Here is a 13,221-nt window from a genome sequence, read left to right as displayed (position 1 = left end):
GAAGAAGACTCCGACGTCCTAGATCCCGTACATTAGTCTACCGATATAACAAAAATGGAAAATCACTTACCAGTGCAAGATAAGCTGTAGAAGTTGGGAGGAGAAGGATGACAGGCTTCCAACTAAAACAATACCAGAGTCCTAAGTTCAACTACATTGCAACTGAGCGACACGCAAATAGGCACCAACTCCAACAGACACATTTCCTTATCGGCTACTCCGGCACTTCGATGGCAGAACCTACTCATCCACTTGATGTTTCAAAAACCCAAGAGAATGCACAAACTTTGTCATGACCACACCCTACCCATTCGATGGAGGATGATCAACGTCTTAGAAAGCATACATCTGTTATAATCCATAGCCCATCCGTGCAACCCAGTCCCTACTTGCCACGTCACCGCACGTGCGACCCCTTCATTTATGATTGAACGACAGTTGCTATCATTTCACCACCATATGAGCGGGATTACCAACAAATAAGAATAACTAGTGAAAGATTCCTAACCAAAGATGCAAAAGATTTTACTTCTCGAGCTCTTATACTAGAAGCTTCAGGAGTGGGGGCATATGTTATACCATATACACTCTTGGACCAGTCAATAGTCGAGTGGTTAAGCATACTACACACCGAGTACTTGGACCAGTCAGTAGTCGAGTGGTTGAGCATACTGCACACCGAGCACATGGACCAGTTGCTAGTCGAATGGTCGGGCATACAACACACTACTCTTATGGGCCAATCAATGGTTGGGCAGCCAAAGCATCTCGAGCACCTCCTATAACCCTGACCTCTCGTACTTTATGGATCGATGACCTACTTTGGAAGGAACACTTCATGCAACCAACCCCTCAGAGTGGCTAACCAGGCTCAGATGGTTTCTTAACCCCGAGTCAATAAGGTTATGGTTGGGTAAAGTTTACTTGATCATCAAGCAAGCTAACCACCATACCTCTAGTTAAGTTAACCATTGGAACGCCTAACCATGGTCAGGTAGGCTGTTAGGGAAGGTTAACTTGGGTTGAGTTAACCATTAGGATATGGCACCAAGTCAACAACCCCAGATTGATCTGGTTCACAAGGAAAGGGTACGTGGAGATGCGTCAGGTGAGTTGGACCAATAAAGAAGGACCCTAACTTTCTATATAAGGAGGACCTACTCTGTAGCACAAGTAATACTCTCAATCACCCAAATAACCCTGATCGAATGATTCCCCCAAAGTTTGACTTAAGCATCAGAGCCTGGTCCCATAGCCTCCTCCGGGCCAGTCACCAATCTCTGTTACACAAGTTTGCGTAGCTTGGGACCTTGCGACAACATGAATTGTTCCTGGTTAATATATACCTACATGAAGTCTTTATGACCTTTCTAAAAATGGAATAAATGTGTTGTTTCATGATGAATAACTATCTTGCTTGTCCATCAAGTACACAGTAGCATCATAAAAATGAAAAGTCATGAGCTAACACAATAGACCTTCTTGTGAAGGATTCTTTCAAGTCTGAATAGTTTTTCCACATATTTGTAAATAATCTGCATCAACATACTCTGGTTTAAGGGGAAAAAAAGTCGGTATATTGTCATATGTTGCCATCCCATTAGTAGGACTCACGCAGCCTTCAAAAGCATTTTCATCACATCCCATTAGTAGAAATTTTGATTGACTTTGCTTTTCTTTATTTTTTTTTTTAATTTGGACAACTAGTGTGATTTTACTCAATTACCCTTTAAATTTATTCCCAATCACATCCTTTACAGTTGTTTTAAGGGCAATAGGTGTTTGTTATGTTTGGATAAATAATAAACCCTTGTGATGTTAATAATTTCCCGTTTGTTTTAATAGGTCATCCCTTTATGTTGATCTCCAAGACATTTTGATAAGCTCTGCAATAGCTCCACACACCCCTCCCCTCACCAAAAAAAAATCTACTTCTATGATTTTCTGTCATTTATGATGAGGCACTACTACTGCTCTTAGCCCATTGTAATCAAAATTTTGGAAAATTCAATTTCAGTTGGAGGATGTTGGTTTTATCTAGTGGTGGAGGAAACATCTATCTTCTTTGTACGAGATGGGATGTGTTCATTGAAATTGTACTTTGCTACTATTTGCAATCCATTCGAACCCTTTGGTTGTATTGAATGCAATCCTTACTGCTTTAGAGGGAAAATATGCCTCCATACTTGTCATCGTCATTTGAGTTACCCTTTCTTACTCAAGTTCTACTAGATAAATCGAGGAGTAAACATATTGGAGGTACTTAAGCATTGATTTTAGTGTCCTTGGTTCAGGAAGTATCAGAATTGTGATTGGGATTCAAACCTTCGAATGCTAAGCGGTAAGTGACCTAGCACCTCCCCACTTAAGTCCCCGCACATAGTGGAAATTGGGGAAGACCTTGTACACATCCTAGGCAACCCCTAGTGAATGGCTAAAGGTGGAGAGAAGGCTATCAAAATACAATACTAGAATGGCCATCGGAAGCAGCCCCTGAATTCGGTGACCTCAATCCGATGGCACTTGCTGTACTAAAATGGCTCAATGCCCATGGCTCCCACTACTCATTTCATGTCCAACTCTGACTAACCTCCCACACTACCTTGCGCCTTTCCCCATAACTTACACACCACATGAGTTTAAGGAGGTGGGCCCGCGTGTCCCGACTAGTGACTTGACCCATTTAGGAATAGGTTCTCGACCAAACAGGTCCTAAGGCCTTGCACTATAAAAGGGAGAAGTGAGTTCATTTCTCACTCCTCACCTAAAAATCAATGTGGGAGAGGGAGAGAAAAGAGGAAAAAGGAGAAGAAGAAGAAAATGAAGAAGGAAGGGAAGCTCCCAGCTACATACGTGGTTGTTGGTTGTTGACAAAGGTAGGTGGTACCTTCCCCTAACCCTCTTTCCCTCCATTTTTTGTCTTTTCCCTTTGAGAAAACTATGGAATTGTCAGGTCCAAGGGGTAAGACTTGACCCTGGTGCTTTCTGGCTGTCGGGTTAGTGTGCATTACACTCCCCTTTAACCAAATAGGGAGTTAGGATTTCGTCCATGCCGAACGGCTCGGTGGAATGTGATTAGTTCGTATTGAATGAGAAGTGGGAAAACCCCTTATAATCTCTATAGGACAAATCCTAGTGATCGGGTCCGAGCTAGCATAATCCCAAAAGGTGGTCAAATTTCTGGGTTTACCACCAAAAATATACCACTGAAAACACAAGGGTGAATCCGGTGACTTGTTTCCAGTGAGCCCTGAGCTCTTAGGAAGCTACTATCCAAGCCACCAGGAACAATAGGGCTAAATCCGATGACTTGTATTGAACTATCAAAATTTCCTGTTCTTGTAGCTTTGGGGGGAAACCTTGTGGGTCTCCAGTAACACTTGTGACCCAATGATGATCTAGGGTTTTGATAGTTCAATCGATGTATCTCTCAAATGGCCTGATGGAATCGGGACTTCTTTAGCTTGAAATGGCCCGATGGAATCGGGAATTTTAGCTACCACACCTCCCTAAACTCCATGGATGAAATCCCAACAATCGGACCCAAACAGAAAAGCCCTAAATCTATGGGCACACTTCTATGTGTCCAATGGAAACAACCACCAAAAACACATGGGTCTGAATCTGGTGGGTTGTTTCCAGTGGGGATACAGCTCTTATGAGCTCTCTGTTTGCACCACCGGATTCACACCTGATGAATTCAGTGGACTCCAACCCTATTTTTGGTGACTAAATCCGATGACACCCTGGACTGTCAAGATTTGACAGTACATTGACCCTCTGGAGGTAACCCCTGTGGGTCCCTTTCGATGTTCCCGACACGTAATAACACCTAATTGTCTTTGTGCCTAGGACAAAGATGCGCACATGCCCTGAGGCCAGAATTGAATTGAACACCCGCTGGCCGTACTTGGAACCCAATCCATTCAAACTTAATCAAGGTGAGGGATGGTTAACTTTTATTTTGGATTATTTAATTATTATAGAACTGCTTGCAAGTGTAGGATTTTCACATGATTATTTAAATTGCTTAAATGATGATGTTGCTTCATAACATGTTATATTGTGATGGAAATAATATGAAATGTATGTTGTCAGACGGAATCCGGTGTGGTCGAGGTGGTTCCACTACCGTGATTGCCGTGCATTCATGCATTGATTATGTACATTAGATTAGTTGTAGTCCCGGATTATACTTTGTGGCCGATGGTATCCCAGTATCGTGTACTCCGAGACTGCATTTAGAAATGGATATGCTTCATGGCCGATGGTAATCCCGGTGTTGTGTAGTCCATACTCAACTGCTTTGTATGCTAGAATAGGTATATAGTTGTGGGTTACACCTTGTGGCTGATGGTATCTCGGAATCGTGTACCCCGGGACTATACCTAGAAATGGACTCGCTTTGTATCCGATGGTGATCCCATTGTCGCGTAGTCCATACTAACTGTATCATTATGAAAGGCATGTAGGATATTGTGGTTAGGTGACACCCCATGCTCCGTCCCCTTACCAATAGGGGGTAAGGTGTTAGATAACCCAATGGTGATATGTCCGATGAACCTTCTCAGAATGCCACACTTGCGGTATGATGTGATTGTTGCTAGAGGAGGGAACTAGTCTGGCGTGGCCGATGGTGATCCGGTACTGTGACTATCAGGAGGGGGTTGTCAGGGGTTTGCTGAGTGACCAAGGGACACATACTAGGATCGGAAGGCTCCTAATCATGGCTAGGGCTTGTATCACTATGTAGTTGATGTGCGGTTCTGAAACTAGGGATATAGCCTAATATGTCATAGTAACATTACTCGACTTAGTTGCATTGTTTGGTGGTTTAATAATCAAGTGAATTGCATCATACGCGTCATGGACTATGTGTTTAATTTTTGTATTCATGTCACCATGGAATATTATATATGTGAATGTTGTGCTTGGATGTGCATAAACCCCACCCCTCACTGAGCAAGTCGGAAGCTCACACCACATATATGCCTCTTTTTAGATGATGATGCAGGTATAGTAGTGCCGCTTGGTGGTGACTCGACCTCAACGGGACCTGACTATGGCATAAGTGACTGGTGGATGCCAGAAGTTGAAGATCATGATTAGGATTGTGCCAATAACTGCTATGCATACGCGGCACCATGAGATGCACTGTGTATTTTTTATATTCTGATATCGACCTGGTGATTTTATATTTTTGGGCTTATTATGTATAAGTCTTGAATTATTGTAATGGAATAGCTTGGTTATATTTATATGATATCACTAGATGTTCGCCTTTTTAAATTATGAGTTCGCTATTATACTCTGATTCTGCTACTATTGGTTTGGTTCATGTTGTGAGATTGTACATGTTAAGGTACTACTATCAGAGATCCTAGTAGGGTTGTAAGATGGGTACGTGTCTTACTCACACCACTGGTATTTCTAATGGTAAGTTGGGTTTACTAGAATTGGGGTGTGATAGCTTGGTATTAGAGCACGAGGCTCTGCCTTAACTCACAATCTCAATCGAACCATGATTTCAGATTAGGATTTAAATAAAAATCTTAAAGACAACAATTAATAGAAATTGCACAAATAGGAGACAAGTATAGGTGTCAAAGCCGTTTCATTATAATCAAGAATTGAGTATATGAGCTCACACCAAAATTTTCTTGAAATAAAAGACAAAAAGCAGGAAATCCTAACTAGCCTAAAATTCTAGGAATTCAAATAATAGAAGCAAATGACAGGAAATAAAATGCAACTAACAACTAGAACATAAGAACTGGAAAGAAAGCATAAAATGGGAAATCCTAAGACTACAGTGGCAACATAAGCCACTACTATTGTTGGTCCTACTGTTGATTATGCCCTCAACCTTGAGCTCGGTTTTGACCCTGTGCTCCTAGATTTAGCACTGGAATGGCAAGGTGGAAGACCATTGCCTACATCTGTGCCTCCAAGGAGGCCACCCAGGTGTCTAGCAGGCAGTAGCTCCTGTCCACACTCTATAGTTGAGTAACCATCCTACTTAGTAAGTTGGTGGTGGTATCTAGGAGGGCCATCACATCATTGAGTCCATAGGGCCTTGAACCCCTAGTGCCACGAGAAGAGGAGGCAATAGAAGTCCCCATAGACTAGGGGTTAGGTGGTGGAATCACCCCAGCAGGAGGCATACGTGGAGGGACAACAGGATCAACAACTCCATCACCCTCCTAATCACCATTGTGACAACCCCCATCACCACCTTCCGGTTGATCCTCTACCTCCATTAGTTGTTCCCCCTCATCCTCATCCTCAGTGACCTCATTCATGTTCAGCTCCATCTTCTTCAGAGAGTCTTGGTTGAAGTCCAAGACATCAGTTCCCAGACCCTCCTCCCCCTCCAAGTTTACACCAAAGTGTAAGAAGACCTCAGTCAGAATCCGGCTGTAGCAGAGGTTTCCAGCCCTACGTGCCCCTCCCTTAGCTCTTGCCAGCATGGTCCACATCAAAAGATAAAGGAGGCAAACCTACAGCCCCATGTAGACACAGTACATGATGTCGGCATGAAGAATAAACACCTCATCGAAGTGCCCGCTAGTGGGGAGGACATTCAGCTAGATAACTTGACACACAACTTTCGACGTAGCCTGATAATTAGCGGATAGGTGCCATCCAGAAGCATCCCTTGTGAGCATGTTTTCCATCTCCGCCTGGACATCAAAATTTTGGAGCTCATAAGATGGAGTCCTAGGCGGGCAGTAGGCCAACTCTCCCTCATTGGAAATCATCAGTAAGTTGGCTAACTCGGCCATACCAAAGGAGATATCGATCCCCTCCACCCTTGAGGTGATCCTCATCTCCTCAGTGTTGCGATTCTCACATCACAGGGTGTAGTAGAAGAGCCTTACAAGCAATGGGTAGCACTTGGTGTTCGGCTTCAAGATGCAATACCACCCTAGGGCTTTGAAGCATTGGCGGAGGCAAAACTATCGGAAGCCCTTGTCCTCACATACTTCCTCGAGTCGACATTCCTATACTCAAGCTTTTCCCAGCGATCTTGATCCTTCACAGAGTGAAACAACCAGTGATCATACTGTTCCTCAGTGGGAATGGCCAAGTGTTATTGGGCGGTAGCACAACAGGGATGAACACGGCAACAAGACATGGTTACAACACAAAGTTCCTAGGGTTTAAGAAGGACAAAACCTAAGTTAGGAAGAATGCCTAAAACCAAAGAGAGAATCTCAAAACCTAGGTCAGAGAAGAAGAAGAACTCACCTCGGATGCATGTATGGCGACAATCGGGCATAAAATCATGAGCAAAAGGTAGGAAATGGCTGGGGAGACCTTCCTTGGTCATTTCCTCTCATTCAACAAGTAGAATAGGGTTTTGTGAGAAAAACCTCAATCCCGAGCTTATATATAAGCCAGGATGCCCACCGAAAAAACTGGACTTGAATCCAGTGAGCTGTTTCTGGTGAGGAAATTTTTGAATTTTGGTCTTTGTTTTGGTCACCAGAAATATTAGACATATTTTCGGTGAACCAACCCATATTTCCAATGAAAAAACCCTATTTTCGGTGAACATTTTTGGAACCAAACAAAATTTTCTATTTTATTTTATTTTGCATTATTTGCTTCCTTAATTAGGGATTTTCTCCCTAATACGCATGTGATCGGATTTCGATACTTCGTGGGCCCCACCTGTGCATGCTCCAACCCTAATGCACTTCTTGAATATATATATATGGGACCCACTATGCATGTTAACTTTAACCTGCTTGCTACTTAATTATGTGTGACTAATTAAGATTCCTCAACAGGAACCATGTCGCACAGGAATACCCGATCTTGATCTAATGCGTCACCTCCCGCTTCCCCTACACGGAACCGGGGTAGACTACACAATGTGCCACTGGCCCCACCTGTTCTTACGGTACAGGATGTTGCTAACATAATGGGCAACATGATGCGAGAGGTGGAAGAGAAGCAAACTCAGTTCATGGCCAGGATTGATACCCGGATCCCGACTGTTATTGAGGCCCAAAATGCACCTCCTGCACCCCCTACTCCACTGGCACTAGCCCTAATGCTAGCTAGCTCAGCCACCCTTCAAACATCTGATGGGATGCAAGGGCAAGTGCATGGGCATGTACAAGGTCAGGTACAAGGGCAGTTTCAAGGACAAGTACCCGGGCAAGTGCAAGGGTAAGCCCAAGTGCACGTATAGGGTTGGATTGACCTAACCAAAATGACAGAGAAGTTCCAAAGGCTGAGGCCCCCATACTTCTCCAATGTGAGCCATGATCATTTGCTTCCTTCAAGATAGATTGGGGGTATAGAGAAAGTCTTTAAGTTGATGGGCTGCAATGATGAGCAGAAAATACTATGTGCCGGCTACCAATTGTAAAATTAAGCCAATGCATAGTAGAGGGCTATTGAGCCCATTATGATAGCAACCAACCCCACCCCCACTTGGGAAGACTATAAGGAGACCTTTAGGAATTACTTCCCTGAGACCTTTTGGGATAGGAAAGAGAGTGAATTCTCCAATTTGGTGCAAGGGTCCCAATCAATGCTAGAGTACCAACAGAGGTACGAGGAGTTGTACTACTTTGCTCCGGAGCACATCCAAAATGATAGGTCCAAGGCCCAAAAGTTTGAAAAGGGGTTGAGGCCAAACATTAGTTCTACTATGGTTGGGTTAAAGCTGCAAACATATACTGAAGTGGTCCAAGTGACTAAGTCTATTGAGGACCGACATAGGGACAATTTCTTGGCTCAACAAGGAATGGGGAAGAGGCCCATAGTGTCCTCTGATTCCAAGGGAGTCATCAAACACTCAAGAGGCCCTTATATCAACCCAACTCCAATCCATTCAAGAAGGCCAGAAGCAAGTCAAGCCTCCCAATCCTCCTGCTCTAGTGGTATGTCTCAATCTGTGGGTTCAAACCCTAGGTGCTTCCATTGTGACCAGCCAGGTCACCTAGCCCGGACATGCCCCCACCGGAGGCTAGGTGATGCACCTTATACCTTGCCACCTAGGCCCCAGCAGGCTTATGCAGCCAACCGGCTAGCCCAACCATCACAAGCCAGAGACCACAAGGAAGGGTATTTGCTATAACCACAGAGGATGCAGAAGCTACACCAGGAGTGGTGACAAGTACATTATTGATATCATTTTTGCCTGCACATGTGTTATTTGAATTAAAAGCATCTCATTCATTTGTGTTACTGAAATTTGCGAAGAAGATGGGAATTCCACCCAAGAGCTTGTCCTAGTGTTTGGCAGTGAGTACACCCATAGGGAGTGTGGTGGGTTTGAATTATGTTTAGGAACCATGCCTGGTGATCATAAATGGACATGACTTGAATGCACACTTGATCGAGTTGGATATGGCCGATTTTAATGTGATTCTAGGGGTGGACTGGTAGTCCACTTATAGACCCAGTGTGCTATATGCAAAAAAGGTGATAGTATTCAGACCCCGTGATGAGAGAGAATTTACCTTAGTAGGGGATAAGCCAAGGAAACACTAGAAGATTATTATGTCAGCACTTCGGATGAAGAAGATACTAGACCAAGGGTGTCAAGGCTACCTAGCATCCATGACAGATAATTATATAAAGGTTAGACCATTGACTGAACTGGATGTGATAAGGGAATTTCCCGATGTGTTTTCGAATGATTTGACAAGATTGCCCCCGGAATGAGAGATAGAGTTTGTTATAGACCTACTCCCCGGCTCAGCACCAGTGGCAAAAGCTCCTTACCATATGGCCCCCACAGAATTGAAGGAATTATAGGTGCAACTTTAGGACCTTCTGAAGAAGGGATTCATTAGACCTAGTGTATCCCCATGGGGAGCACCAATATTATTCGTCAAGAAGAAGGACGGAAGCATGAGGTTGTGCATTGATTATCAGGAGCTTAACATGCTAACCATCAAGAACCAGTATCCTTTTCTAAGGATTGATGATCTGTTTAATCAGCTGCAAGGTGCTAAGGTATTCTCCAAAATTGACCTTAGATCAAGCTAACACTAGCTCAGAATCAAAGATAGTGATGTTAGCAGAATAGCTTTCAGATCTCGGTACGGATATTACGAGTTTTTGGTGATGTCATTTAGGCTGACTAATGCACTGGCTGCATTCATGGACTTGATGAATTGGGTATTTCAAGATGTCTTAGACAAGTTTATGATTATTCATTGATGACATCTTGGTATACTCTAAGAGTGCAGAGGAACACGTTGTTCACCTGAGGCTAGCACTGCAACGTCTGAGAGAAAAGCAATTATACACCAAATTCAGCAAGTGTGAGTTTTGGCTTTCACAAGTGGAATTCCTAGGCCACATTGTCTCAAATAAGGGGATAGAGGTTGACCCAAGCAAGGTGAAGGCAGTTCTAGAGTGGGATACTCCCAAGAATATGGCAAACATTCGTAGTTTTCTGGGATTGATTGGATACTACAGGAGGTTTATTGAGAACTCTTGCATTTCTACACCAATGACTCGACTCTCATGTAAAAGTGTACAATTTTAGCGGTCCGATGCTTGTAAGAAGAGCTTCAAGGAGCTAAAGCAAAGGTTGATATCAGCTCCTATCTTGACTATTCAACCGGTACAGGTGGTATGGTTGTGTACAGTGATGCCTCCAAGTTGGGATTGGACTGTGTGTTAATGCAGCATGGGAAGGTCATTGCCTATGCATCTCACCAGTTGAAGGACTATGAGAAGAATTATCCCACCCATGACTTGGAATTGGCAGCTATAATTTTGCCTTAAAAATTTGGAGGCATTACTTGTATGGTGAGAAGAGTGAATGTGAGGGTAGCGGCTGAAAAAATGACCTTTTTTAGAGGTCCTCGAGCCCTCTCTCCTCTCTTTCTCTTTCTCTTTCTTGGGGAGGTGTGTGTCGTGTGTATTTACCTACTGGCCCCGTATTGCCTTACCGCCACTCAGAGATACGTGGAGGCCTATTTCATAGGATTATAAGGGTCGTCACTAAGACGGGGATTTAATAATGGTCCGATACAGGGGATTGGGATCATATAAAAGGGTTTGGAGTCGCCACCTAGGATTATGGGCCTAGGACTGGGGGGTGGGCCTGATTCCTGAAAAAAGGATTCGAAAGTTGGTTTGATCCAGAAAATTAGGGTACGTGTCAAGTTGTACAATTGGGAAGGTGTTAGGCACCCAATCTACTCGGTTCAGCTGGTCTTCTTACTAGATGCTTAAGAATGAACATTTTTCATAATTATTCTTATTCCGCATGCATGGCTAAGTTATCACACATATATACATTGATTGAATTTAAATAATTATGTATACTAAAATAAGGTCAATATAAAGTCTATATTATGCTAATTTTGGTAGAAAATTATACCTGAGCTTGACCCCTGTTTTGGGTCAGGAGGGGTGGGACCACGATTATTGCTGGCATGAACGTTCTTGTGAATTCTCTTAGCTCAGGGGAAGATGGTCTTGACCTCCAACTTCCTTTTTCGAGAGATGCTAACTGTAGTAATGTTCGAATAGAGTTTCAATTAGGAATGATTACTTTCGGGTTTTGATTGTGGTATCGATTCGGTAAAGCTTCGGCTAGGGATGGGCTACTTCCAGATTTTGGCTGAGGTGGCACTCCGATAAAGCTTCCGCTAGGGATAGGTTATGGGAGGGTTAGGCTGAGATGGCACTCCGGTAGAGCTTTCACTGAGGATAGGCTATGGGAGGGCTAGGCTGAGGTGGCACTCTGACAGAGCTTTTGCTGGGAATAGGCTGAATCCTAAATGGTTGAAGAACTTCGAAGGCCCAAAGAGCACTTCAAAGATCCGAAGACTTATGAAGATCTCTCCGAAGACTTGAAGAACCTTAAGAGGGGGTGGGAGACTAAGGGGAAACTTTTCCTACAAAAAAATCTCACTCAAAGAAGGCAAAGGATTGAAGAATTTCGAGGCCCGGAGAACACTTCGGAGACTTGAAAAACCTCAAGGGGGGAGGAGAGAGGGTAGAGCTTCTCTACTATGGATGCTCCTAGGAGGCTTGAGTGTGAAAAACCAAAGGGAGGGGGTATTTACAGAATTTTGAACCAATGGGGAGGAAAGGGAATTTCCTTGGCCAATGGGGTTAAAAAGTGATTTTTCTAAACCAATGGGGGTGAAAACATGAATTTTTGGACCAATGGGGTGAAAGGTAAATTTCTTTGGCCAATGGGGGAAAAATAATTTTTTTTGGGCCAATAAGGTAAAAAGATGCCTTTTTAGGCAAATAGAAGGTCGTGGGGCAGGGTACATTAGCGAGACAGTGTAGAGTGCACAAGCAGGTGAAGAGAAAAATCTCTTCATGAAACCAATCATTAGAACACATATTCTGGCCATTGACGGTGGCACATGAGGCTGGGCGGGGGTGTACGGGGCATGCATGGGTGCACGGGACAGGCGAGGGCACGCGAGGCAGGAATAGCGCACGGGGTAGGTAGGGCATGCGAGGACAGGGTGCATTGAACGGCAGGGTGAGCGTGTGGCACTAGTAGGGGCACGGGGCACTGGCAGAGGCAAGGTAGGCTGGCAGGGGCGTGGGCCACTGACAGGGGAGAGGTAGGTTGGTAGGGGCGCAGTAGGCTGGCAGGGGCACGGGGCTCGCGCAGGGGCACGATAGGCTGGTAGGGGCGAGGTAGGAAGGCCATGGGTGTGCGGAGCGGGAGGAGTGCATGAGAGGCAGGCCTTGGGCGAGCGGGGCAAGTGAGGTGCATGCGGCTAGGATGTAATTTTCCAGGAGCGATTGCGGGAGATCTGTCAGTCTGATTTTGACATACCATATATCGTTGGAATCATAATTCTAAGTACTATGCATCCATATAGTCACTAGGACCGAATTCCTTCATATATGAAATGTCATAATTAGACCCTTCTTTTCTCTCACGTGGGGTTTTAAGGATTCTAGGTGAGTATGGGATGTTTCTGGGTTGGATTACCTTAATCAATTATCATCTTTGTCGATCGGAAGTAAGAAGTTGCATCCAAGATCCGTAATTCATCATAGCCGGAGGAGGGTGACAAAATTGGGTGTCTACAGAATGCCCCTCTTTGGCTGAGGCCTGTGCTAACAGCCAAAGGGCAAAGAAAAGAACGACTACATTTTATCACCCAGAGCATTTACTGCCGTCATCTTGCTCATTAATGATAGAGTTGAAAATGTAACAGGTAATATCTCTTAACTACTTTAAAGTTTAAGATTTACCTAGGT

At 44.1% G+C, this 13,221-nt stretch overlaps 1 long non-coding RNA gene across 1 annotated transcript; it reads left to right on the top strand.

The window, feature by feature from the left end:
* Nucleotides 1-2,778: 2,778 nt before the first annotated feature.
* On the top strand, nucleotides 2,779-5,289 carry LOC122093583. Its single transcript, XR_006144497.1, has 3 exons — nucleotides 2,779-2,876; nucleotides 3,853-3,941; nucleotides 5,003-5,289. It is a non-coding gene; the product is annotated as an uncharacterized LOC122093583 (long non-coding RNA).
* The last annotated feature ends 7,932 nt before the right edge of the window (nucleotides 5,290-13,221 follow it).

This window comes from Macadamia integrifolia, chromosome 11 (genome assembly GCF_013358625.1).
Source record: "Macadamia integrifolia cultivar HAES 741 chromosome 11, SCU_Mint_v3, whole genome shotgun sequence".
Classification (NCBI taxonomy): Eukaryota; Viridiplantae; Streptophyta; class Magnoliopsida; order Proteales; family Proteaceae; genus Macadamia; species Macadamia integrifolia.
This window is presented reverse-complemented; position numbering and strand designations above follow the sequence as displayed.